The sequence below is a fragment of the Natator depressus genome, chromosome 24 (genome assembly GCF_965152275.1).
Source record: "Natator depressus isolate rNatDep1 chromosome 24, rNatDep2.hap1, whole genome shotgun sequence".
Classification (NCBI taxonomy): Eukaryota; Metazoa; Chordata; order Testudines; family Cheloniidae; genus Natator; species Natator depressus.
In genome coordinates, this window is record NC_134257.1 from 6,016,452 (window position 1) to 6,043,397 (window position 26,946).

Below are 26,946 nucleotides of genomic sequence, written 5' to 3' on the forward strand. Positions count from 1 at the left end.
CCTGTGCAGAGGCCTGGCACGGCCAGCCTTACCGGGCCTGCCTCCTGGTCTGGTGAGGCCCCAGCTCCCCCCTGGGCTGGTTCCGGACTGGTCATTGGGGCTGGGAAGCAGCGGGCAATGGGGAGTTACTGGTACAAAACCTCACAGCATCCCTGGTGGCTGAGAGGCAACTGGGCTGTCATGGAGGGAAAGGGGCTGTCTCACTGAGACTGGTGGACACAGACAGACCCTGTGGTTCTCTAGCTCCCTGCTGCTTTGGGTCACCGCACGGGGTCTGCCTAGGTTGACCCCTCCATAGGGAGCACCCATGTTCTGTCTACATAGAGGCCGGATCTTCATTGCAGGGGGAAATAGACACAAGCATCCTGGGAGAGTTTACAAAGGGTTAACCGTCCCTCTGCATCCTCAGCCAAATCTCCCCCGCGGCTACCATCACCTAAGATTTTGATACTGAGGAAGCTACCCCAGATGGAAACATTCTCCGTTCACAGCACAAGCCTGCAGCCGTGTGCTCTGCAGGTTACCCTCCATTACTGCCCCACCACGATGGCTTTAACCAGGGCTGGCGGCACTCGGCGCTACAGCTGGCCAGAAAAAGCAGAATTTCCGTCTCCCGGGAAATGAGGAACTTTGAAATGTCATCTACACTCATTTGGGACCCCAGGCTAGGAATTGTTGAACCCGAAGGGAACCAGAGCTCCGGTGTCTACACTGTATTATTCGGACACAAGTCCAACCACCCTATCCCAGACTTTCTAGAGCCCTCCCAATATGTGGCTGCTCCAGTCCTTGGTTCATAATGCAAGGCGGGAAACCTCGACTGTCCACCAAACTGGACTGTCCAGAGGACAAAGAATGTGGGCCAGTGTGATTATGGAAATTTTTAGTGGACTCCCAGAGCATGAATCCAGCGTGGCTGTATCTACGCTGCAAAGCAATAGGGCTTGGACCCTGAATCCCAGCTTGACTCAGGCTCAGACCCTCCACCCCCGGGGGGTGGGAGGAGGTCCTGAGACCTGGGTTGGCGCAATTTGTGTATAGACAGAAGCAGAGTTAGGTGTGAGCCTGAGTCCGAACCCTGGGCGTACACTACAGTGTAGAAATACCCTTGGAGTACCATTCCCAGACCCGAAGAAGAGCTCTGTGTAGTTCAAAAGCTCGTCTCTCTCTTGCCAACATTACCTCGTTCCCCCGTCCCCCCTTTACAAATAATTAAATAGCCCTTGGGCCAAAGAGACAGGCCAACTCTCTAGCCCAGCGGTTCGGTCACTTGCATTCAAGTCCTTGGTCTGACTCAGACAGAGAAGGGACCCAAACCTGGGTCTCCCACGTGCCCGTCCTAACCAGCAGGCTGTTGTCTATTTTGGGGTGGGTGTCTCTCCCTCTGAGCACAAATTCCATCCTGGGCCTAAGCAACCTTCCTGGCAACATTTTCATCTAAACCAACCTGCTGTCGGCACCGTTCCCTGGAAACCGACGCTTCCCCCTGAAACAGCATTTTTCCAACAGAAAAAGGTTTTGTCTGCGACTTTTTTGCCCCGTTACAACCCCACCCCCACCCTGAACCAGCCTTTCGGCTCAGGCCTCCCCGGCACGAGAGTTACTGACATTGGATCTCTCCACTGCCCCGCTGATGACAGACAGCAGAGAGCTGCTGAGCCCCAGACCTGCCGCACTCCCCAGTGACCCCTGGCTGCTGTACATCCTGCAGGCCTCACACATGAGCTCATTGTCTTTCCAGAAGGTATTTTGCTAGCTCTGTTTTAGGAAGCGGCTTACGGGACGGCACCCGGCTGTCTGGAGAAGCCGGACGAGGCGAGCATCTGGTATGTAACGGTGACTTTCACCCGAGCCACAAGAATCGCTGCCCCTGGAGCAGGCTTTCGGTCCATCTAGAGTGCGGTATCCACCCCTGAGAGTCCCCCATTAGCTCCCCCTGCTCTGGTGACTGGATGGAGCCCTGCAGCATGAAGTTGGAGACCCCTTCTCTGATGGTCCTAGCAGGTGCAATCCTTATTGATATAAACATCTAATTCTTTTCTGAATCTCACTAAGCTCCTTGGCAGGGTGACACCCAGCAGCGGAGAGTCCCACAGGGATAAGCTCAAAACATCCTGTAACAGAGAGTTCCACAGGCAAACCTCACTAATACCCAGTAGCTGTGAATCCCACAGGTTAACCTCACTAATATCCTGTCGCAGAGAGTTCCATAGGCAAACCGGACTAATATCCAGCACATTAAACCAGCTAGTTAACCACAGTAATATCCTGGAACAGAGAGTTCCAGAGGAAAATATCACTAATACACAGCAGCTGTGAGTCCCACAAGTTAACCTCACTAATATCCTAGAGTAGAGCGTTCCACAGGTGAACCACATTAAAACCCAACAGCAGCGTGTCCTGCAGGTTAACCACAGCAGTGGGTGGGTGTAATGGGTGGGTCTCAAACCTCGGCTCATACTTTGTTGGGTTCATGTTCTGTTTACCAGACAGCGTGCAACAGGGCACAGAGAGTGGGAGCAAGACAGAAATGGAATATCTTTGGGGCAGGGCCTGTCTCTTTGTTCTATGTTTGTACAGCTCCTAACACCACACCATGGGCTCATTACTGGGGCTCTGAGGTGCTACCATCAGACAAATAATAATAAAACATCTACTAAATAGGAGAAATTAGTGGATCTCATGCGACTTCTGCCAATTTTGGGCCATCTACTCAGCACTTTTGCACATGATCCAGAACCAAGGGCCAAACTCAATAAAGGATTTGCAAAAATCACCTCTGTGAGTTAGGTACCTAACTCCCATTGACTTTCAATAGGAGTTAGGTGCTTGACCACCATAGGCAACTTTCTAAATCTCACTAAATGCCCCTCTAGGTACCTAGCTATCTTTGTGAATCTGCTCTCAAATCTGGCAGAAGGGTTTTGCTATTTGACTGGGTGGAATCGCATGCGACAAGTGCTAGTCGGGTTGGCTGGGAGGTGCTCAGATGCGACAGTGCTGGTGGGGGGGTTTTATACAGCCCCCACCAGCACTGTCGCATCTGAGCACCTCCCAGCCAACCCGACTAGCACTTGTCGCATGCGATTCCACCCAATGGGAAAATCACAAGAGGGTTTTTTTTGTTTCGACCAGATGTATTTATTCTAGGGCTGTGTTATGTGCTCATTATTAAAGGCGGGCCAAAGAAGCGCGCCTCGCACTCGGAACAGAAAGTAGTAGTGTCTGAGGCTCTGCAGCTTTTATCCTGGCCCCAAAATTAAAGGGATGGGTTAGGAGATGAGGTTCTGACCCTTGTCCCAGCCTTGAATCAGAGCCCTCCTCGGTCCTTCTCCAGACTGAAACCCAAGGCCAGGAGACGAGCGTAAAATTATTTTCAAGGACATAAGTGCTGAAGACTGAAACGCAGGGGGAAATTAGGTGATGGGCAAATTCAGGCCAGATTCTGATGCTGGGCACCCTTTCTGGAGTCAGTGGAGCTAGGGACAGGTTCTGATCTCCATGACACTGATGTGAATCTGGAGTCACTCTATTGTAGTCAATAGAATTGTAGGCTGATTCTGATCCCAGTTATACCAGTGTAAGCCCAAAGTAACCCCACTGCAGTCAATGGAGGTAGGGCCAGATTCTCAGTTACACTGGTGTAGACATCCATGAAAGTCTAGGGATTCACTCTGGATTCACACTGGCGCACCCGAGATCAGAATCTGGCCTTCAGGCTTCTGGGAACAGAACATGCTTTCAGCAAGACATGAATCATGCCCTGTTGTCAATTTCCCCTTTTGCTTGCTACATAAACTGCCCTCCCGGCGCTGCAGACACCCTCTTAACGGTCTCGGAGACACAGCTGCGGCTCAGCTCGTTGACTCGAACAGGGAGAGAACGCTTTAGCGCTTTGGTTGGTCAGGGCAATGGATGCTCCACGGACAAAGCAGAGAAGGGGCCTGGGGAAGGGGAAGAGAAATCACATCTAGTTCTTCTCCCCTCCCGTCCACTCCACTGTCGCAGTACAGACTGTCTCGGGTGCCTTCACGCGCCCTGCGCTTTGCCATTAGCACCATGGCCAGTCGCCAGTGCATGGCAGAGCCAGAGTAACCCCCGGCCGTCTCCCCTGTTCAGGAGAAGAGCAATTTCCTCCTGTAGAAGAGAGGGGTCTGGGGGAAAATCTGGCTAGGGCACAGGCCATGCCAGGGGAAGCTTTGTTCCCAGCAGGGATCGGCGTGAAGGGAACACGGCTATTGCATTAAGTCATGAGCGGTTCATGAGGCCCCAAGGTGCTTTGGAAGACAGTAACTGGGCCATTCGTCTTCTGATGGCTTCAAAGAGAGGCTGGCTGGACCTGAAGTTCTTACACAGCGGCTACACGGAGACATAGGCATTGCCAACCTGGATCAGACCCAGCGCCCGCCTAGTCCAGTGTCTTGTCTCTAGCACTGACCACCACCAGATTCTTCGGTGGAAGAGGGAAGGAACCTGCATCCCAGAAGCTGAGGCAGCTGCCAGAATGAAACCTTCATTCTTTGTTCGGCAGGAACATAGCAGGGGCCCAACTGAGATCGGGGCCCCATTATGCCAGGCACTGCCCAGAAATCCATAATAGCAATCCCTGCCCCGAAGAGCTTGCAATCTTCACAGACAAGAGACACAAAGGAAGGGTTGTTCTCACCAGCATACAGGTGGGGGAAACTGAGGCACGGCAATTGACTTGTCACACACAAAAAGAAAAGGAGTACTTGTGGCACCTTAGAGACTAACAAATTTATTTGAGCATAAGCTTTCGTGAGCTACAGCTCACTTCATCTCTAAGGTGCCACAAGTCCTCCTTTTCTTTTTGTCACACACAGGGAGCCTAGGGCCAGGAATTGTACCCGGTCTCCTTGAATCACAGTGCAATGTTTTAACCACAAAACCATCCATCCCATTTAAATCCCCTGCCCTCAACTGGAGCTATCAGGAGGGTTGGGGACGGCGGGGAAGACAAGATGCAAAGTAGAATCAGCTCAAGCCGAAACCCATGGCTGCCGTGTGACACCCTCAGCCACTTGGATGCAAGGTTGCTTTAAACCCCCAGCCTGGCCTGACTTCAGCTGTGCCAGGGGCTTTGCTTCAGTAGGCACTGGGAGGCCGGGAGCTGGCGGTCAGGGATAGCAGCTGACCTCACGCAGCACAAGTATGTGTGAGCAAGTGCCACGTGGACAAAGGGGATTAAGGGCTCTTTGACTGCGCGCCCGTGGGGACAATGGCGAAACGGGGCAGAACATCCTGTGCGAGAAAAGCTCACGGGGGACCCTTAGCCCAGGAAGCTAATTAACCAGAGGGGAAATGAGGCACCCCGGGCCCTTTCCTGCTTCATTAACTTCTCACACCTCGGTCAAAAGCCGGGCCTCGTTCAGCTCCAACCTGAGCTCTCTGCAGATCCCTGTCCTGTTCTCTCACTCCCCCCTCCCCGGCTTTCCCTCGCCCTCCCCTTCGCCACAGCCCTGCACTTGCCCTGCCAGACAGAGGCACCGGCAGCTGCCAGGCTGCACGTGCTACCACCACCGGCTCTGGGTGGAGGCGTCCGACCCTGGCTTATTACTGATTATTTGGATTGCCCTATCGCAGGGGTGGACAAACTTTTCGGCCCGAGGGCCACATCTGGGTATGGAAATTGTACGGCGGGCCATGAATGCTCATGAAATTGGGGGTTGGGGTGCAGGAGGGGGGTGAGGGCTCCGGCTGTGGGTGCAGGCTCTGGGGTGGGGCCAGAAATGAGGAGTTGGGGGTGCAGGAGGGGGCTCTGGGGTGGGACCAAGGGATTCGGAGGGTGGGAGGGGGATCAGGGCTGGGGCAGGGGTTTGGGGAGCGGGGGGCGGGTGTCAGGGGTGCAGGCTCCAGGCGGCGCTTGCCTCAAGCAGCTCCCAGAAGCAGCGGCATGTCTCCCCTCTGGCTCCTATGGGAAGGCGTGGCCAGGTGGCTCTGTGCGCTGCCCTGTCCGCAAGAGCTGCCCCTACAGCTCCCGTTGGCCACAGCTCCCGACCAATGGGAGCTGCAGGGGCGGCACTTGGGGCAGCGGCAGCGTGTGGAGCCCCTTGGCTGCCCCTAAGCGTAGGAGCTGGATGGGGGGACATGCCGCTGCTTCTGGGAGCCGCGTGGAGCAGGGCAAACCCCCAGCCCCACTCCCCGGCAGGAGCTCGAGGGCCAAATTAAAACGTCTGGAGGGCTGAATGCAGCCCCCGGGCCGTAGTTTGCCCACCCCTGCCCTAGAGCCTGGCAGCCCCAGTCACGGACCAGGCCCCCACGGTGCTAGGGGCTGGACAGCAGCCCGTCTTGCTGCAGGAGACTACCTGCTGCTCACAGCTATAGGATACAGGATGCCTGCCGATGGGGACGGGAGCCCAGACTGGACCAGCTCCCTCCCAACCTGTTCCCCCTCTCAACTGGCTGTGCCCAGGCAGTGCCGTAGACCCCGCTGGCACGCATCATGCCCAGATGCTCCCCTCAGCACAGCTGCCAGTGGGGTGGCTGTGGGCCAGCCAAAGCAAGGCTGTTCCCAGACCCCTTGGAGAGGCCAGCTCCCGTGGGCAGGTCGACGCTGCAAGTGAAGGTGTGATGGTAGCAAGAGGATGCCCACCCATGCCAGCATTAATCCAGCAAGAGGCACAGGAGTTAGCCCAGTGCAGAGTGACCACCAGAGCAACTCATATGAGCTGCACATGACAGGCCACTAACCCTGCCCCCCAGGTAGCCCTGAATTGAGCCTGGATTAGACCAAAGTATCACAGCCCTCCAGAGACTAAACTGTTGAGTGCAACAGGCAGCAAGTAGGAGGGTCAGAGGTGCACCAATGCCCCGAAAATGGCAGGGAATTTATTAGGTGAATCCGTGCAACCAGGTCTCTTCACTACTGTCATCCCCGGTGCTAGCTAGATTCAAACGAGGCAGGTACGCCCCCCTGGGCATCACACCTTGACTTGCAGGGTCGACGCGCTTACAGAGAAGCCCCCCCCAAACGCTGCACGATCTCTGCAGGCCAGGGCTCACCTCTAACCAGCAGCCACCCAAGGAAACGGGCCGCTCCCCACAAGAATTGCACAGGCTTCTGGCTCAAGAGGCCTCCGGGCAGCCTCTCTCCCCAGGGAAAGACTCATTAACGTTTTCCAGGATACAGAGATGCCACCTAACCAATCGAGTTGTTTCTTGTTGCACCGCGCTCTCTCTGCTGATGCTGCAGACCCCTGTGTACTGTACCTGTCCCCTGCTCTGTACCCAAAGCTTCCAGAGCAGCCAGGCAAGGTCATTTTGACATCAGCACCCAGGAGCGGAAACCACCTGCTCCCAGATACTGGCTGCAGCTGGGGTTTGAGCTCTCTGGCTAAGGTACTTACCTGGCCCTCCATCACATTGGTGTCTGGGCACCTCACCATTTGTAAGATATTTAGCCTTACAACCCTGCCCCCGCCTCCTGTGAGGTAGGGCAGCATTCCCAGGAGAGAAAGGATGGTCTAGTGGTTAAGGTGCCAGCTTAGGAGCCCTGTGTTCAATTCCTGGCTCTGCCACAGCTTCTGTGACCTTGGTCAACTCACTTAGCCTCTCTGTGCCTCAGTTTCCCATCTGTACTATGGGGATAATAGCTCTGCCCTGCCTCCCAGGGTGCCGTGAAGATCAACACACTAAAGATTGTTAGGTGCTCTCAGACACTGCAGCGATGAGGCCAGCTAAGTCCCACTGAGGGATAGTCAGTATTCCATTGTACAGATGGGAAACTGAGGCACGGAGAAACTAAAAATCACATAGCGACTGTGCAGCAGAGCAGAGAACTAAACTCAGGTCTACAGCATCCCCCAGGCCAGCACTTTAACAACTGGGCTACCTACTACCCGCTCTGTACTGACTGAATGTCTAAGAGCAGCCATCTCTGTTGAACCCAGCATGGCTCCAGGGTAGAAACTGGAGCCCAGCAAGAGAACGTGGACTCCGAGTGCCACATGACGGAACTAGCTCAAAGACATTCAGTTTCCCTGATGAGATGAAAGGGATCTTCGCCTCCCTTACAATTAGCCTCTTCCCGGAATAAGCACCTGGAGGAGAGATGGCCCTCTGAGTCACTGACTCATCGACTCATCAGGGTGCTGAAGGCTGCCAGCCTGGGCCTCCAACTGACTCATTTAGAGGAAACCTTTGGTTGGAAGATGCTGTTACCATCAGCTTTCCCTCCTGTCCTCCCCCCATTTTGGAGCAGGAGGAGACCTGAGATTCTCACAGACATAGAAATGGTCAGCCTGAGTCAGAACCGTGATCTGTTTAGCCCTGTTTCAGAGTGTCCAGCCTCAGCTGCTCCTGAGGAAGGTGCCAGACCCCTGCAGAGATGAGAGAACCTGCTTCCCAGGGACATTTCTTCCTGACCCCATCAAAGGCTAGGGCAATAACCTCATGCTCAGGGTATCTATCTCAGGTCCTTTCATGGAGCACCTCATGACTGTCAATGTGTGTACCCTCACAACACCCTCTGTGGGGCGGGGCAGGGCTGTTAGAAATGGGGAAACTGAGGCACAGAGAGACAAAGTTCCCAGATCCTCAATGGGAGTTAGGAGTCTAAATACCCAAGGACACACAGAGTCAGTAGCAGAGCAAGGAATTGAACCTGGCCCCCAAAGTCTCAGGCTAGTGCCCTAGCCCCTGGACGCTCTGTGAGCAACCACAGCCGCCTGTGAAGTTTATGTAGTTATAAGCTTGGCCTGTCACCATGGTATCTGAGCACCTCCTGAACACTGATGCGTTTAGTCTTGCAAGTAACCCAGGAGGCAGGGAAGTACTGTCCTCCCCGTTTCACAGATGGGGAAACTGAGGCACTGAGGGTTTGTTTTTTTTTAAACTGTCTCACCCAAGGACATGCAGGGAGCCTGCAGCACAGCAGGGAAACACACCCAAGTCTCCTGCATCCCAGACCTATGCTCTGACCACTAGGTCATGCTGCCTGCATTATTACTACTACAGTAAACTGCTTCGACATTAACAGACTCCAAGATGGCGGATCATTGTTCTGGCTCAGGCTGCTCACGGCTAACAGCTGTAGGGAATTTACTTGGCAGTGGGTGTGTGGGATAATGCCATGAGCAGCTCAGCCAGGAGGTGTGCCCCACCTGCCGAGACAGAGCATTTCAGGGGGGGCAGGCTGTTAACGTTGCAGCCTGCTTCCAGCGTTACCTGCAAAATCACCCCTCATGCCAGTGGGCCTCCTGGATGCAGGTGTGACAGAGACCACAGCTCCAGGCGGTGCGGCTGCTTATTAAATGTATGAACAGCTTACGTCTGATTGGGTGCCGCTTCACAGGGGAGGGTTCCCACAGCCCCTCCGGGAACTAAAACAATATGGGGGGGGGACCACCCCGCGCATTGGAAAGAGCTTCGGATAATTGCACTCCCTGGCATCGTTTGCACATGCTGGCTGAGGCTGGGTTTTTTCAGCGACTAGGAAACGAAGCGAGGGCTTGAGCTTGAACGGACTGGCAGGCTTCCTTTGACTTCAACAACCTGCCAGGACCTTTGGGCCTAGGGGACCCCAGCGTGGGGAGACAGGGACAGTTGCCACATGACAGGGGACACAGCAGCAGCCCAACAAGGAATTACTCCCCAGACACATGGCTCCTGTCACTTTAGCTCTGGCAAGACAACAATGAGCAGGGGGATAACACGATTAGCGGGAGCTGCTGAGAACAGAGAGGCCTTTGCTTCCTTAATGATCCTGCTATGCCAGGAAGGTAGCTGAGATCAGCGGCTCCTGCCCTGCTGTTCAGCAGAGGGCCCTGCTAATAATAAATAGCTCATCACAGGTAAGGATGTAGGAGCAGGTTAGGTAACACAGTGGTGGTGGTGGTGGGGAATAATAATGAGTTCTTATAAAAGAAGTAGATCTCAAAGCATTTTGCAAAGCAGGGTGTCATTACTCTGCTGATGATGGGGAAACTGAGGCACCGGGAGGGCCTGGCCCCCCCAACATCTACACTGCATCTGGGAGTGAGCCTCCCAGTCTGGGTTCACCTAAACATCCTAAAGGAGACTCTCCCAAGCCTGCTGGGTGGCTGGGGTTTTCCCAGGAGCCACCTTCGTAGCCCTAATTTGGAGGCTCCCTGACGATCAATGGGAGTTTTGTAGGATCAGGCTATGTTGCCTTTTCCATCCCCAAAAACTTGGGAAGGGAGAGATGCACCCAGAGCAAACTCTGCCCCCATCCTCACCCTCCAGGAAGTAGAGGATGCATCTGGCCAACTACCTATTTCCTTTCCAGTATCCCCTTCCCTTCGCTCTTACGCAGGGAGCACTCAGTTCTGCAGGGCTCATCTCCGGCTGCAACAAGTTATTTCCTTGTGCCACCCACTGCGTGATTCTCCCGTAGGGATTAAGAGCATGGCAGGAAGCTGACTCCTGAGAGATCAGACCTACAACCTGACCCTGGTCCCATTACCTGCCCACATCCCACCCAACTCCTTCGGGAGGCGCTCCAACCATCCGAATTGCACTCTTAGCCAGCTGATGGAATACATTTGTGGCTACTTAGGACTTCACATCTGTCACTGTACAACATCCCATGGCCACTTGGAATGCCATGGCACATGGATAAATATAACAAGTACTTCTGCTCCAAAAGCACAGGCTTCCGCCATCTGAGTGATGGGAAAATCTCCTCCAGCTATTAGCAACACAGGATCTATGACACACATGATATTATGACCACTGGGCTATGTTTCCTCTCAGTTCGAAGCTTCTGCTCTCTGAGCTATGGGAGAATCTCCACTAGCTTTTAGCAGTATAGGGCCTATGACACAAAGACCAAATGACTGCTAGGCTAGACTTCCACAGTTTCAAAGTGACATTCTTGTGTGTATGTCTCTCTCTTTCCATATTTTTGTTCTGACAACAGCTGATGTGCTCTAACCATTCACTATGCCTATGAAATGCAGAATTGGATGGGATGGGGCTGTGTGTCACAGATGGATTTAATTTGAAAGATATCTTGCAAGATGTTGCCAAAGGAGCTAGTTGCTAGACAAGTTAGACAGACACACCCAGCAAGCTATGAGTGCAGGATAAAGCATTCAGCTGATCGATTAGACCGGCCTTGTCTAAATGCAAGAAATTAATTTAAACCAGTTTTAAAAGATTGAGTTAATCTGGCACAAACCCCTGTGTGGATGCTCTTAATTCGGTTTAGGAACAGGTTTAAGCCAAACTGAAGTGGCTCTTAATCAACAAACTGAACCAAAATAAACCAGTTTCAATCCAAAATAAAAGCCTGCACACAAGGGTTAAGGAAATCGGGTTTTTTTTTGGTTGGTTTTTTTTTTAATCACCCTGGCGTCCTTTTCCTGTGTGGACACCCTTAGATGGGATTAGATAAATCCTAGCAGGCTACGTGAAGAGAAGCAGTAGCTAGATCAAGCAGATGACCCAGCTCATTGTGATCTGGAGAATACAGCCAGTGAAGGAGGTTAGCATGACCAGCTGCCTCAAGCCACTTAATACATTTCTGATGCTGCCACCGACTCCGGCTACGTGAAAACTCCCATTGGAGCATTCATTGCTTGGCCCCTCAGCCCTTCTCAACGCTGCTCTTCAGAGCTGACAGGATTTCTAACAAGTTCCATCAAGCACCCAGCGACGATTCGTTTGTCCTTCAAAAGAATGACCTCATGCCACCGGGCGTTGTCTCCCATCAGCCATTTTGGTGCAATCTCTCGGCTATGCTCCGTTCCCCTGCGAGAACAGGATGGCCAAACTGAACTCCCCAGCCTGAAGTGGCCGTCAGACAAAGCCCGCAGCTGGTCTAGTCATTCTCTCTGCTCAGCTCTCTTCCCTGATGGAGTTTGTTTGTGATTTATTTATTCAATCCCTCATTTTAATCCCTTTTCTCGTCTCTGCCGGATGCTGTGCTGTAAACCAGGGCAGCAGGCCCATGTCTTTTGATCTGGGCGGCTGCCCTTCCATTGCAGCCCTTGGCCATTCTAACCTGCCTCACCGCCCCTTCCGGGAAGCTACGCTTCTTTGTACAGAGCTAGCCGGCAAAATTCCATTCAGTCCCGTGGGTCGGGCCAAAACTGCTCTGCAATCATTAACCAGCTCGGATCTCCTTCCTCCCCACTTCCTCCCCCCTCCTTCCCCCCCGCTGAAGTGGCGCTCATTAACTCAGCCCAGTAAATAGGGTTGCATCAGGGTTGCTTCACAAGGCTATCTGCCTCCCGTTTCCTAGCATAGCTTCAGTGCCATGGCTTGGTATGTATGCTATGTCACCCTCTAGTGGTTGGGTCTCCATAGACGATAATGGGCACCATAGACCAATGGTTCTCAACCGGGGGTATGTATATCCTGGGGGTACATCCACTCATCTAGATATCTGCCTGGTTTTATAACAGGCTACATAAAAAGCACTAGCCGAGTCAGTACAAACTAAAATGTCATACAATGACTTGTTTATGCTGCTCTATAGGCTATACCCTGAAACGTAAGCACAATATTTCTATTCCAATTGATTTCTTTTATAATTATACGGTAAAAAGGAGAAAGTCAGCGATTTTTCAGTAATGGCGTTTGTGACACTTGCTTACAAAAATCAGACCTAAAAATATGTAAGTCATTTTTAAGTGAGGTGAAACTTGGGGGTGCACAAGACAAATCAGACTCTTGAAAGGGGTACAGAGTCTGGAAAGGTTGAGAACCACTGCCATAGAGGATAAAGGGCATATTACTACCGCCACCTGGGGGAGTGCTCCTTTACCTTTAAACGGTAGATGGCCACATCTAAGCAGCAAGGTTCTAGCCCTGGTTCCACAGGAGTGCGGGTCTGCGAGTTGCAATGCAACAGGGGGTGCATTACAGCCTCTTTGTTAAGCCTGCAAAGTGCCTTAGTAAACTCATGTCCATCCAGCACCTGGTTTGGGTCACATCTACAGGGCAGGAGAGGGGTCACCTTAATATCAGGTTACATGGCAGCTCCTGCCTGGCTTCTCCCAACCCTCCCTTCTTTGGAGTAGGAGGAGCATCCCTGTATTTTTCCAGAACATGAAACCTGAGCGTTTGCATTCCCATTCCTCCTGGGTGGGTCAATATTTAACCACTAGGAACCCAGCCAAGAACCCCCGGCAGGGCTGCTGCGGTGCTTTTAATCTCTTGGGGAGGCAGCTAATAGTGCAAGGGCCGTGTTTGGTTTATACTTGCCTTGGATTGCACAAAGGGCATTTAAATTCTTTCCCCTGCTGGGTTTACTGCCCCTGCCTGGTGAGAAGTGTCAGCTGGAGTCGCACCTTCCCTAAAGAGCCCGCTGGCCTTGCTAAGTGCCCCCCTTCAAAACAGTATCGTTGGGGAGCTCCAGACTTATTCCATCTCAGCGACTCTTGCAGCAGATTGGTTGTGCTTAGAATCAAGAACCGATTCGCAAATGGCAGGCGGGTGTAAACCCCAGCCGGGCTCTGGGAAGGAAAAAAAAAAAATTAAAAGCATGATGCTCTGACTCTGGCAACAGCAGCAAGAAACAAAAGCACCAGCAATCGGGATTTCGGCTAGCAAAGATACAGACGATGCGTGAGCAAGAATGGAATCTAGCTCACTCCCCTGTGGCTGATTTGGATCCTCTGCACGGGGCTCGTAGCTGCAAAATCTTGTGTGTTTCACTGAAAGGAAACAGGCCTGGACTCAAACCAGCAAAAAGCAGATGCAGAGCCACTTCATTTAACGTATTTGTACAGGGCCATATTCTGATCCCAGTTCTACCAGGGTAAATCTGGAATAACCATTATTAAAACACACTGCAATAACCACCCCAAAGCAATGGATTATCTCCATTGTACAGCACATTCTAAACTAGATAGAATATCCTTTATCTCAGTAAATTTTAGAAGGGGGATGAGTCTTTTATGTGTAAAAATAGTCTGGTGGACAAGGCACTGCACTGGGACTTGAGAGGCCAAAGTCCAAGTCCTAGATCTGCAACTGACACCTCTATGACCTTGGGCACGTCAAGTCATCTTTTTGGGCCTCAGTTTCCCCACAAATACCTACACAGGGAGAAGGTATCTGATACTAAAGGGCTCTTAAATCCAGCCAATAAAGACATCCCAAGATCCAACAGCTAGACCTAGAAGCTGAAGCTTGACAGATTCAAGCTAGAAAAAAGGCACACATTTTTAAACAGGGAAGGTCATTAATCCCTGGAACAGCTTCACTAGGGGCGTGCTAAATTCTCCATCACTTGAAGTCTTTAAACCAGGACTGGGTATCTCTTTGGAAACGATATACTCTAGTCCAACCATGAGCTATTGGGCTCAATATGGGGATAACTGGGTGGGATTCTCTGGCCTGTGTCCTGTAGGAGGTCAGAGAAGATGATTATGTGTGTCCTTTCTGGCCTTGAAACCCCCCCATGAATCTGTAAAACTGGGGACGGGGCAGTGGAGAGATTCTCTCTCTCTCTCCCTTTGTCTGTCTTGTCTCTTTAGCTTGTAAATTCTTTGAGGACTGTCTCTCACACGGTGTATGTGCAGAATCTAGCACAACTGATCGCGATTGGTGTCACACAGGGAGTCAGTCTTTAGAGCTCTATGCACTACTGTCATACTAATTAATAGATCACGAATAAGGCCCTACTTAATATGCAACACTGCGGAAATTGCGGATCCTGCAATATTAGGCTTCTGCTGCAATTTTGATTTTAATTGGCTTACTTTGCACAGTCCGCAATTTGCGTACATTTTGAGGTTTGCAACACACACTTTTTCCCCCATTACTACAATAGGAACCCCATTTATCCAAGCCGACAGCAGCTGGAGCTCGGGCTGTCAGCCGCATGCACGGTAGGGCTCGGGCTGTCAGCCCTGCACATTGACTAACATAGTTGCAGCAAAATGTCTAGCTATCAAAAAAGATTAGCAGGCATAACATAGCACTTGAGGGTTTATATTGTTCCAGCAAATTTTTCTTAAACAAACCGGGCTTCTCTGGCTTTTCCAAATTGCCACAATGAAAAAAGGTCAACTATTACTTTGCCGTTATTTTCTGTGTCTTGTTTGCAACTCAGACGCAATTATTTGACAATCATCCTGCGATTCAAGTAGGGCCTTACTAATGAGTAGCAATCATTGCACGAGTCTGTGATTACACGCTGGGATATCATTAGAAGGGCTTTCAAATCCTCTCATGTCAGGGCATGAATTGATCTATATTTTCCATATGCAACCATATGACCTTCAATGCAAATGACTTATTTTAGATTCAGAGCAAAGGAAGAAAGAACCAAAATAAAGTCCCTACCCCCACCCAGCCAGTCCACCTCCCCAAATGGCTGCCTGTCTCCGCAGGGCTGGCAGGACACAGAAAATGGAATTACACCAGTGACATGCTCGTTGCACAGATTGGGAAGCCAGTCAGAAATCTCTCCCCATGACACAGGATTGCAGAGGAGCAGCCACCCCAGATCGGACCGATGGTCCACCTAGGCCACATGCCTCTCTCAGGTAGTGGCCAGAACCAGTTGTTTCAGAGGAAGGTGCATTTTGGAAGCAGGGCTATTAAATCAAATCCTCCCAGCTGTCAGAGACAGGCCATTGGACTAGATGGGCCATCAGCCTGCGCCACTCTGGCAGTTCTTAGGAGCTGCACATTTCATTCTCAGCTTATAAATTATTTTAACAGAGAAAAGACACACTGGAGAAATAACCCCTGGAAGGAGAAAGAGCTTAGCTTCATCACATTCACCTACGCTTATGAGCAAATTTTCAATAAGATAACAAGCTCCTTCCCCAAATGCCAGCAAAGTCAGTCTTAACATGGGAGCAACGGGAATGGAGGCCAGACATGCCACGGGGAAGAGGAGACCCGCCTACTAAAGGAGAAGGGGAATTCAAGGATTCAAGCATCCCAAGAGACAGGACCAGGACAAAATGCTTCCTATAGCCTTTGGAGTGCAGTAGAAGTCAGTCCCCGGTGCCTTGCTTAGTTTTGGAGAGAGTGGGTTGGAAAATTTTTGACAGCAAATAGCAGTTTTATCAAAATCTAACCATCTTGCCAGATTTTGATGAATTTTGTTGACACACAAAAATTGAAACGTTGTGTTAGTGTCATTTCGACTCATTTTTACTTTCATATTCTATTAACATATTACAATAATACAGTCTCTTTATTTTTATTATCCTTAATGTGATGTTTAGGCTATTTGATATTGTAATCCAATATGAAATGCAAACTGAAATGAGCTGAAATGACGTGGGCAAAAGGAAACATTCCAATGGCCCTGAATCAACATTTTTCAGAATTTTTGTTCAGTGGGAAATTCCTAAATTTCTGCTTTTTGTTCTGAATGGAAGCAGATTTCCCCTCCTCCCCCAAAATGCTGGACTGTCCCCTGCAAGGGAAACTCCAGTTCCTGACCAGAACTAGTTTCCCAGACTTGCTCTAAAAGCTTTGGCTGAACCCAGTGTTGAGCCATAGTTCTTCAGCAGCGGCCCAGGGAGGGAGTTATTCCAGACATGCCTTCCCAAGGCAAGCAGTCAAGATCAGATCATCAGCATTGCACCTGCTTAATCATCCAGAGAGGGAGTGGGGCTTTATCTCCCTCATCAACTTCCCTAGGGCATTGCTGCAGCCTGACTGTGCATAGCACCAGCGAGGTGGGAGAGCGGGGGCGGGAAATGTTGTATCTCCACACTGCTGGCTATTGAGAGAAGGGGAGGGGACTGGATGTGACCATTCACACCTTCCCTGCCCTGTCATCAGTTGCTTAGCTTTGCAGGGGGCTCCTCAGGAAGGATGCTGAATGCACCCTGCTGCGTGTGAACAACCGTGGAGATTGATGCTGTTTTTCTTAGCAACCCTATACCAGGGGTCCAGCTCAGCCCTCATTAGCAACCCTACAAGAACAATCCAGGACATGCAGCCCTCACTAGCAACACAACACTAAAGACAGCTGTCGTGGTTTCACTGCTCTGGGACCTAGCTATCTAGATTAAAGCTAGCTCAGGTATGTCTACTTGAGCGGTGCTCATACCCCGTGATTGCAGTCTAGCCATACACCCCAATCACTCTTGCAGTGAAGACTAGCCTCTAGAGCAATAGTTCTCAACTGTCCTCTCCCCACTCCCCCGTGCAACAAACTTCTGGGGGAGGGGGGCTTCCCACTCAGTCATGGGGTTGCAACCCCGCTCCTGAAATTTGGGGCAGCTGCCCCCTGTCATGATGGAGGGTGGGCCAGGCCAAATTTGAGCAAGGGGCGTTTGCGACCCATCTGGCGCGTGGACTCACCACGCCCACTAGCACTCTTCGATCATGCTGAAATTGAGAAACAATCCCCTGACAACCGTGTGGATATTAAGGTTCGTGGTTTGTAAAAGATTTCCTAGCCCGGACACGGTTAGACAGCAGGCGAAAAGGCCTGATTGATTCCAACCAAAGGGGATTTCAATCAATGTATTAATGGCCGCAGCTCCATCTAGATTACACTGGAAAGTCCCATTTCGTAAAGAGGCAGTGATGAAAAACTAAAAAAACAAAAATAAAATAAGAATCACTAAAACACCCCCAGCTTTACAAACCCTCCCGCCCCCCAGAGGTTAAGAGCACACTAAGTTCACCCTACGCTCCAGATCAAAGGCTGCCTGCAAAACAAGCCGCCCTGTTTATTTACCAGCCTCAGGAAGCAGGAAACAAAAATTAAAACATTCCCCCCTGCTGAACGGGGCATCCGGTTTGCTCAGCAGCAAGGCAGCCCGGTTCCTGGCCATGGGGCAGCATCTACCTGGACATTCCTAACATTCCTTGGCTAAGGCAGCTGGTAGCGAGGGGGGGAAAGCCTCATTACACCAATGACCCTACAAAGCCAACGTGACCTAGGAAAGTTTCTACTGTTCAGCACTGGAATTACAGGTACCAGAGCAGCGAGGGAGGCTGGCCCAGCATTAGGATGCTCTGGAGACCTGCATTCAATTCTTTCCTCTGCCACAAATTCCTTGCGTGGCCTTGGCCAAACCACTCTGGGCCTCAGTTTCCTCATCTATAAAATGGGAATAATAATGCCTTGGTGGGAGGGGTGTAAAATGCATTAAAGATCATGAAATGCTGAGATCATGGGAACCATATACATACCTGATAGCCTGTTGGTTAAGAACAAATGGATTAAAACCATAAGATTTAAAAAAAAAAAATCATTTGGTCCCATCTCATCTAAGATCCTTAAGCACATGCAGAATCAGTCCCTACAGAATACTGCTCAGTGCTCAGGTCCATAAAGAATGTGAGCACAAATTGAAATTCTACCCTCACCGGCACAAATGGGAGCCATGGGAAATCAGGGCAGAATTCCCTTTGTGTATAAAGAGCTTCACAGGCGGAAGCTGATATAGTGAAAGTTATCTGCATTGCAGATGCCTGATGGATGGAGAAACTGAGGTACTGAGCGGGAGAGTGATTTGCCCAAGGTCACCCAGCAAATCTAGTTGCAGAGCCAAGGATGGAACCCAGGAGTTTTAAACTCTGAGTCTCCTTTATTCTGGACACCTCTTCTCCCAAGCCAGGAATAGAACCCAGGGCCTAACATTTGCAAAGCCACCTAGTGATTTTGGGTGCCTCTGTTTTTGGAGGTCCCACTCTGAGATGCCTTAGAAAGGGCCTGATTCCCAGAGGATGAGCACTCAGCACTTGCTTACAAATCACTCGCTGACTGCACTTTAAAGTGTCTCCCCAAATCCCTGGTTACTTTCGCAAATCTTGGCCTGTATCTATAGAGACTGCTGAAATTGCAGCTGCCTCTGGGGTGGAGCACAGCAGCTGGTTCGATAACCGCATGGTAACCATACTGACCACAGCAGGATTCTGCATAGCTTGTGAAATCCAAGAGGAACCCCAGCCCAAGGAGAGACCAATTTTTAAGCATTATTCAAACAACAACAACAACAAAATCTTTTCAGTGGAAAGACATCAATGCCGCATATCCAGTGATCACAACGCAGGCTCAGCAAGGATGCTTGCCACACCCATCTGAGCTAACCAAGGTAGCCACAGCACTGCCTATGTGACACAATATTTCTCCAGCCCTAAGAACAACGGACCTTTCTCTGGAAACGGTGATCTCCCATTACACAATATTCTAGGTCACTGCTGCAGTACTCACAGTGGGATCTGTACCCATGTGTTATGGGGATGGTACACGACACTGGTGCTATCAGTTCTCAGTCAGCAAGCTCCAAGACAACGCAGCGCTGGGAAAGCAACAAGCCAAATTCCCCTAGTATAATCCCACTAAAAACAATGGGACCTGAGCCCAGGCTTCACAGAAGTTCTATTACACTGACTTCAGTGAAGTTACTCCTGATTTACAGGGGCGATGTGAAAAGAGAATCGAGCCAGGGGGTCTAGGGATTACAGCAGCTCAGCTGGGAGTCACCAACTATCTCCACCACTGACTTGGTAAAGCTACCTCTGCTTGTCTATAAAATAGAGGTAACACCTGTTTTGGGGGAGAGGGTTGTGATTAGCCCTGGTCAAAAATGTGGCACTGAAAAACAAGCCAGCACCCCAGCTGCTGTAAATCAGCCCAGCTCCATTGAAGTCAATGGGCCAGATCCACAGCTGGGGTGAATCGGGCCTGTGCTATTTATACCATCTGAACAGCCGGCCATATAAGGATCTTGATCCACAGAGGCTTGGTGCTTTGTTAAAATGCCTTTGAGTATTAATATCCTAGCCAGCCCAAGATGCAGCTGGGACTAAAAGCTCAGCACAAAGGCAGCTCTTTTCATTGCTCTGAAAAACATGTGTCAATTTCTCTTTCCTGCTGTCTTTAATGGCTCTTGCTCCTTTCGCTTTGTGCAGCGGGGTAGGGAGTGGGGGACTGCTCTTTTTAGTCTTTGCAAGCTACAGCTCTACCAGGGAAGTTGTTTGTTCTCCTGAATGCCTCAAATTGCAGCAAAGAGCCCTCACGTTAAGAGGCTCATGCTCCCAGCAGCGCCTTCCCACCTTAGCGTGTCAATTTCTCGGCAGAGAGAGACAGTTTGCTAACTTAAGAATAATGTCGAGGGGCAGATTGCTCCCTCCCTTTCCTCCTCTACATCCCTGACCCACACTTTGAAGCACTCCTAAACCCAAGCTAAGTAACCAAGCCCGCTCCTTTTGGGGTTTTTACACAGCCCCAGGTTTCACACCAACCCCTCTGCATGCTGGGAGAAGGCTTTGTGGGGGTCAGGTCCTTGCTGTATAGATGCTCATGTGTAATTGACCATATTTAGGTTGACAGCAGGATTTGAACCCAAGACTTTCCACACTCAGAGCATGAGCTACTACCGCTTGAGCTAAAATAGCTAGATAGCAGCATCAAACCTTTTATGTGGCCCTGCCACTAATGGAGGACACAGACTCCCCCAGAATTGGTTGTGCATATATACAATCCATTGATGAGTGAGTGCTACTCATCTCCCTGCACCTGCTCCATCGAGAGGGTGAGCCTCTTGTGGGACTTGCTTGTTAGTTCAAGCTGTATCAGCACATGCCTTTAGCTCTGGAGGTTCCCCAGTTCAATCCCAGGTGTATTGGCCAAGGCAGTAGCCATCCCAAATACCGTGCTGACCTGATCCACAGAGCTCAGAATGATACACCTCAGTGGAACTCCCAGTAGCTTGGGAAGCAGCTAGGAAAGATTCCTTCCTGACCCATTGCCACCGGCCACTGAAGCATGACCATGAGAGGTGACAGTGTTGATGCTCTGCCAGCCTGAAATCCTTTTCAGGGCAGTTTAATAGCCATGTTTGTACCATGTGGCACAGAATCAGGTCTTGTCCTGCAGAAATGTTCTGGATAGGTGGCTGCCCCCCACACATACAATTTGGGTGTAACCCACATTCCATCTCAGTCTGGATCCAGCATTGCTGGGCATAGAGAGGCCTGGTCCACACTAAAGAATTCCACTTCCCAGCCAGTTTTAATTCACCATCCCCTTAGGCTCCCAGAATCCTTCTCCCACAAGCTGCTTGCTGGTTCAGGGAGCTCAGGCAGGGACTGCAGGAGGGCCCTGCAACACTTGACTAGAGTGCCTCATATGGACGCAAGGTGCAACAGCCACCGGAACAGCGTGGCGAGAGCAGGTACAATGCACACTACTGCTATTCACACTGCTCCCAGCCCATCGCTCCAGTTAACTATGGAGCACGCAGACACAGCAACGGCTTGCACTCCTCCTACTCTATCTAACCCCTTCCCCCCAAACCAACCCGCCCTCCCTCATGTCCTCCAATATCTACACAGCTCTATGACAGACTAACCACCTTGGAAACATGGCATAGCCACACAGGGGCTGGTATGTCTTTTACCAACCATTGCACTGCTAAACAGGATTAATGAGCACCCATCGCACCCTGACCTGGCTGGAGAAATTCCATGCAAACCTCATCAGAGCGAGACACACGCCCCAATTACAGCTGGTCCCGCGTGGCTTTCAGCATCTCCTTTGACCTCCTCACAGCCGCGCTGACACAGGCCGTGTCAAGACCATTTCGGGGAGCGGGACGGGATTGAGCTGGGAAGGAGCAATCCATCAAAGGGGCCGAACAGAGCAAAGAACAAACACCACGGGGCTTGTTGGTGGGGGAAGACTGCTTGGAATCAACACGCAAGGTCAGCAGCTGTTGAAAAGCTAATTGGAAGGCACAGGTCTCGTCCTCCCTCAGTCCTCCCTCTGATCACAGTACGAGTGTTGCACTGCTAAAAACTAAGGACTAATAATTATTTCAATGCTGCAGCACCCAGAAGTCCTACTCAGGATCAGGGCCTTGCCTGCTAGGTGCTGTACAAACACCTAGGCCTGCTCTACACTAGTATTTTTAAGATTGACAGGGTTTATTAGAGGTGGGACTGGTATTTAGGTTGCCTGACACTTCTCATTATAAGCCCCTGTTTTCAGTTGCTTATAACTTTGCCAAACTTCAACCACTTGGGGGGGAATTTTCCTTGCTGGGTGTCTGCTTCAGGCTGAACTGTTATGGAAAGTGTCAGCCAAAATGTTTCAGCTGTTTCTGATAATGAGACTAGAGAAAAATACATTGTTTTGCCCATGTTAAAAAAATCTGGCAACCTTTTCTTTAGAGAGCTCTAGCAGCTCTAGGCTTTTGGAGCAGGGTCCTGAAATTTGGCGGGGCCGGCGCAGGGGTGACCTTTGTGCCAGACATGTGCCTTTTGCTGTGCCAGTGGAAATCCACTCAAATTTGGCCTAATTATGAGCCTTTTAAAAACGGCAGGTTGCATGTGCTCAGTAGAGATTTTTTATATTTTAGCAGCTAAATTCCTGAAGATTTGGTCCACACTGAGCATGCTCCAGCCTGGCGCTGACCAAGACTTTCCCTGCAATTGCAGCTCTGGGCTGCTGAAGTTTGTGCCGGATCTGTCCCTGATCTGAGAGCAGGGAAAATCTCTCTCCTGTGCTCTCAAAGACCCCCTGCTAGACCCAGGCAGCTTTGAAGAGGAAGCTGCCTGATTTGAATGCAGGGGGACAAGAGCCGGACCTTTAATTGCATGTCCACACGTTATGTGTTCCACAGGACCCCTTCCACATTCGTTGCACAGGATGGACGGCGAGTCAGGACACTGCAGGAAGAGAAGAGACGGTTTCATGGTTAAGGCAGCTGAATGCTCCTCTGGAGGGCTGGATTCTACCCTTGCCTTTGCCACAGAGTTCCTGTGTGATGCGGGGCAAGACACTGGCACCAAACTTTTCCCAGGTGGTCACTAATTGCATGTTCCTCATTTCTTGGGCACTCGACCCGAGAGCTTGGGATCTGACGGGCAGAAGCGCTGAGGGCTCACAGCTGCAACTGAAGTCTTGGCAGCTGGAGCTGCGAACAGAGGAGAAACAAACAGAGGGAGTTTGCCTGGGAACCCTTGGAGAGGAACTATGGTGAGTGCGGCACTGGGTGGCTGTGTGGTGAGTTGGTGGGCTAAATATCCGAGGGTCTGTCTGCTGGGACCATTTGTTTGACTGGTGCCAGTTGCAGGGACTGTTTGACCGCGGGTTTGTTTGTTTGAAAACTGTGAATTGGGAGTTCTTTACTCCAGATGAGCCTTGGGTGGTTGATTGGAGGGAAGGCTTTGAGCCAGGGCAATCTGCTTCAAGCCAGCAGCCTTAAAAAAAAGCAGCCAGTTGCAAACGGAGTGAGCTGCAAACAGAGGGAGTTCACCTGGGGTCCTACAGAGTTTTTTTTTTGCCTTTCAGGCTTCTGAAAAGTGAGCAGTAAATACAACATCTGAAGAGGCTCTTAGAAGGAAGACACTATGGATAGTGAAAAAAGAAAAGGAGTACTTGTGGCACCTTAGAGACTAACCAATTTATTTGAGCATGAGCTTTCGTGAGCTACAGCTCACTTCATCGGATGCAGCACCCAGAAGTCCTATTCAGGATCAGTGAGCGATCAGCTGTTGTGACCTGTACGGGATGTGCCATATTTGTCTTGCTCCCAGAGGATAGAAGCGACTTTCGTCTGTACGAAGTGCAAGCTGGTCTCCCTGTTGGAAGAGAAGGTTAAAGGACTAGACACCTAAGTATCAACCCTGTGTTGCATCAGAGAAGACGACGGCTTTCTGGATAGAAGTCAGCGGTTGGTATTGCAGGCACAGCATGCTGAAGAATCAAAGAGGGCAGTGCAGAAATTGGTAGCATGTGACCTCCAGAAGAAGAAAGAGGAGAACTCATGTACCCCCAGTGCAGATAGAGGTAAGAAAGCTTTTTCAGGCTCTCTGCACAGGTACTACCGCGGAGAATGGTTTGGAAGAATAGTCTGAGAGAAGGGATCAGAAGGAGACCCCATCGACCGGAAGGCATGGGATGCACTGTCCTAGGGATGGGGGATCCATGACCACCACTCCCAAGAGGAGATGGGTGGTGGTCGTAAGGGACTCCCTCCTAAGGGGGACCGTCATCCATCTGCCATCCAAACCGGGAAACTCGAGAAGTGTGCTGCTTGCCTGGAGCTAGAATTCAGAATGTGACGGAGTGTCTGCCGAGACCAATCGAGCCCTTGGACCGCTACCCCTTCCTACTTCTCCACATGGGCACCAATGATGCTGCCAAGAATGACCTTGAGTGGGTCACTGCAGACTATGTGGCTCTGGGAAGAAGGATAAAGGAGTTTGAGGCACAAGTCATGTTCTCGTTCATAGTCCCTGTTGAAGGAAAAGGCCCAGGTAGGGACCGCTGAATTGTGGAAGTAAACGTGTGGTTACGCAGGTGGTGTTGGAGAGAGGGCTTTTTTTGCCTTGGTCTTCACAGACAAGGTCAGCTCCCAGATTGCTGCACTGGGGAGGAGGTGAGCAGCCCTCAGTGGTGAAAGAACAGGTTAAGGACTATTTAGAAAAGCTGGACATGCACAATGCATCTGAGGCTGCTGAGGGAATTGGCTGATGTGATTGCAGAGCCATTGGCCATTATCTTTGAAAACTTGTGGCAATCGGGGGAGGTCCCGGGCAGTTGGAAAAAGGCAAATATAGTGCACTATTTAAAAAAGGGAAGAAAGAGAACCTGGGGAACTACAGACCAGTCAGCTTTACCTCAATCCCTGGAAAAATCATGGAGCAGGTCCTCCAGGAATCCATTTTGAAGCACTTGGAGGAGAGGAAGGTGATCAGGAACAGTCAACATGGATTCACCAAGGACAAGTCATGCCTGACCAACCTGATTGCCTTCTATGATGAGATAACTGGCTCTGTGGATATGGGGAAAGTGGTGGACGTGATATAGCTTTACTTTAACAAAGCTTTTGATACGGTCTTCCACAGTATTCTTGCCAGCAAGTTAAAGAAGTATGGATTGGATGAATGGACTATAAGGTGGATAGAAAGCTGGCTAGATCATCGGGCTCAATGGGTAGTGATCAACAGCTGGATGTCTAGTTGGCAGCCGGTATCAAGCGGAGTGCCCCCAGGGTCGGTCCTGGGGCCGGTTTTGTTCAACATCTTCATTAATGGTCTGGATGATGGGATGGATTGCACTCTCAGCAAGTTCGATGACACTAAGATGGGGGGAGCAGTAGATATGCTGGAGGGTAGGGATAGGGTCCAGAATGACCTAGACAAATTGGAGGATTGGGCCAAAAGAAATCTGATGAAATTCAACAAGGACAAGTACAGAGTCCTGAACTTAGGATGGAAGAATCCCATGCACCACTACAGACTGGGGACCAACTGGATAAGTGGCAGTTTTGCAGAAAAAGACCTGGGGATTATAGTGAATGAGAAGCTGGATATGAGTCAGCAGTGTGCCCTTGTTGCCAAGAAGGCTAATGGCATATTGGGTTGCATTAGTAGGAGCACTGCCAGCAGATCGAGGGAAGTGATTATTCCCCTCTCTTCGGCACTGGTGAGGCCACATCTGGAGTACTGTGCCCAGTTTTGGGGCCCCCCACTACAGAAAGGATGTGGACAAATGGGAGAGAGTCCAGCAGAAGGCAATGAAAATGATCAGGGGGCTGGGGCACATGACTTACGAGGAGAGGCTGAGGGAACTGGGCTTGTTTAGTCTGCAGAAGAGAAGAGTGAGGGGGGATTTGATAGCTGCTTTCAACTACCTGAAGCAGGGCTCCAAAGAGGATGGAGCTCGGCTGTTCTCAGTGGTGGCAGATGACAGAACAAGGAGCAATGGTCTCAAGTTGCAGTGGGGGAGGTCTAGCTTGGATATTAGGAAAACTATTTCACTAGGAGGGTGGTGAAGCTCTGGAATGGGTTATCTAGGGAGGTGGTGGAATCTCCATCCTTAGAGGTTTTTAAGGCCTGGCTTGACATAGCCCTGGCTGGGATGATTTAGTTGGGGTTGGTCCTGTTTGGAGCAGGGGGTTGGACTAAATGTCCTCCTGAGGTCTCTTCCAACCCTGATCTTCTATGATTCTATGAAATACACTAAGTGTGATATAATGCTATGTACTCTGAAAAGATACCAGCACCTCAGATCGGGTACCCTACATGAGTGGCTATGAATGCTATGTGCCTCAGTTTCCCGTCTGTAAAATGGGGATAATACCATCCCCTTGCCTCACAGGAGTGTTGTAAAAATAAACTCGCCTGGGAAGCGCTCACATGCTACAGGGGTGAGTGCCCTAGGAAAGCCCATGAGGAAATTAATCATTCCCCTCTTCAGTGCAGGCTTTGAAGAGTGTGAAATAAATAAAAGCCTGCAGTCACCTACTGAACAATGAGCAGAAAATAGACAATTAAGTAGCTGCTCTTTAAATGACCACTCCATCCTGTGGACTGAATGGGGCCAGGCTCCTGTACGGGGGAAAAAAAAAGAAAGACCGTCTCCATGCATAGGCACAAAGGGGTGGAATTAAGGATGCACCGGCAGCTTTCCTTCCGGCATCTCCTGACCTCCGAGTGCTTGACTTTGCAACCTTAACAGTGTTCTTTGGACATGGTTTTCTGTGTGCAATTAGTTATATTGCAAAAGCACCCAGAAATCCCATGCAGGATTAGGACGCTGGTGCGTTAGGGGCTGTACACGCACACGGGTCTGCTCCGCACTAGCACGGTTGGTAGCAACAAACGGGAGCGCTTGTCTGGACAGAGCTACGGCATTTCTGTCCCTGCGTCACGTAGATTTGCTCCGTGTCCACTTCAAGGCTGAGCCTCCAAGCTCCCATTTGCAGAGCGGCTGGGTGGCCCTACCAGCGTAGGACAGTCCCTGGGTTCACTCTCGCTGCATGATTCGAACCCACAGCCGGCTGCCTCAGGCAAATCTCTAGTCAACGCAGAGGGGACGATCAGTCCTCCCCAGCACACCCCAGCCCTCTCCACATGGGGCGAAGGGATCAGAGAGGCCTAACGAAGCAGACAGGGGCTGTGTTTTAAAGAACATCCCCGCTCCCGCCCTGGCCAGGAAAACATAAGCACCCAAGGATGACATGCAATGCACACGCCTACACCCACACATACTGCAAGTGCACACACACGCCATAC

The 26,946-nt window shown here is 50.7% G+C and overlaps 1 protein-coding gene across 3 annotated transcripts in view; it reads right to left on the minus strand.

Moving 5' to 3' along the window:
* The window catches only part of LOC141977201 (perilipin-2-like), a 44,108-nt gene that overhangs the window by 2,299 nt on the left and 14,863 nt on the right, over window positions 1-26,946 (minus strand). The gene's annotated exons all lie outside the window — the stretch shown is intronic.